The sequence below is a fragment of the Notothenia coriiceps genome, unplaced genomic scaffold (assembly GCF_000735185.1).
Source record: "Notothenia coriiceps isolate Sejong01 unplaced genomic scaffold, NC01 NC01_scaffold00027767, whole genome shotgun sequence".
Lineage (NCBI taxonomy): Eukaryota > Metazoa > Chordata > Actinopteri > Perciformes > Nototheniidae > Notothenia > Notothenia coriiceps.
Window position 1 is genome coordinate 10,140 of NW_011360468.1, and position 1,810 is coordinate 11,949.

A 1,810-nucleotide genomic window follows, 5' to 3' on the forward strand; every position below is an offset into this window, starting at 1 on the left:
GGTATTTTTGGCATATTGAATTTTACATATGTATTGGGACTTAGTGAATCTTTTTATGATCTAAATTGTATGGTAGTATGGGTATTGAAACAGATAAAGTATCTTAGTGTGGATACTGAAATCTGTGAGGGGAACTTTTGTAGCAATGGAGAGTCAGGACTCAGAGAGGCACGAGGAGAGCTGGAGCTTAGATGGCAAACACTGAGGGTTTATTTGGAGTTACGGCCGGAGAATTGACAAGACAGGTGGTGTGTCACGAGATGACACAGCGGTTGCCAAACCAATTCTGAAGAACTCTTCTGCAGCTCGAGGTTTTAACTAGTTCAGAGTGTAATAATCAAATTTTTTCATCAGTGAGACGAAACAATTATGGACCCTGAATCTAACTAGAGCTCTCGTCCATCGAAAAGAATGTGCGCCTGGGAACCTTCGTTCCTGAACAGTAAACTACCTCATGGCGGCTGTGCTCCGGTCATAGACTGGCACAACATGCGCCCAAGCTGCCCCCCCTAAAGAGAGATAGCAGCAATACCCAAGGCCGTAGAACTATGCCGTGGAAAAGAGACAGTAAAGAGAAATGATGAACTGTGTCAAAGGTTGAATACCTAAGCAAATTATTCCCTAACAAAATCCTAATCGCAATAATGAAGTTAGTTTAAAATCCTAATGGTCCCTCAAAGGGGAGTGTTTCTCCCACACACTCCCTCCGCTTTGTTCACTTTCCTAACATAGTGACATCACTTTTTAACACTCACGCTTCTATGGCTAGCGCTCCAACACATTGCACGTGATAGGCTAAGGGGCGGGACATCTCTAAGCGGTTGACCAATCACAACAGAGCCGCCAGCTAACCAATCAGAGCAAGACTGGCTCTGGTTTCAGACCGAGGGTGAAAAGAGGTGGCTGCAGCACAGGCAGTATGGAGAACAATAAGAGCTTGTGAACATTAAAGGCAGTGGTTCTCAACTGGTCAGGCTCGGGGACCACTTTTTACTGGTCAATACATCGCGACCCAACATTTAGCAGCACTCAAATCTATTCAGCAAAAAAACGTGCTTAAAATAATATTCGCCTTTCAGCATACAATATTAATACAAGTGAAGTACAGTGCATATTCCCTTCACGAACTAAAGTAGCTTTTAAAAAGGTTTAATGAGATGATGGAGATTCAAACTATAAAAAAGGCTAGCACATGCTGAAATCCCAACCCATGCCAGGGGGGACCTGGATTCCCCCTCCAGGAGTTTTTAGAAATAGCTAACACTACAATAATGCAATTCCTGGTAACACTCTGGAAGAAAAGAATAAATCTAATTACAACCCGACAATATTAATAATATTTTATGCCATTGTTATTGTTTTTCACTTTGTTCTGACACTTGCTGCGAAGAAGAGTAAAAGAGGAGATAGTCTTTGATGACTTACTTTAAATACTGGGTAAGAGGTAGATAGCTCCCATTGTTCTGTGCCTGTCAATCATTCAAACCGGCGGTTTCATATTTCTTATGTGTCATTTTTATCTGAAGTTGTAGCCCATGGATGTATAGAAGAAGAGTTCTACCGGGCAAAGTTATTCTCCGTGGGGACTTCCTGCAACATCTTGGATCTGAGTTGACCAGAGACTTCGAAAAACATCCAGCAAGATATTTTAATTGAGAAGATGCATCACACGTGAGCAGAAGTTCAAAAGCCGTTTATGGTCTCCTGGTACTCCCAGTCCAGCGCTGACTGCATGCACAGCGTTAGAAAATCGGGCCTTCACAATAAAAGTTTGACTTTCCCCCCCCTCCCAAAAAAAAAAAAGAAATTC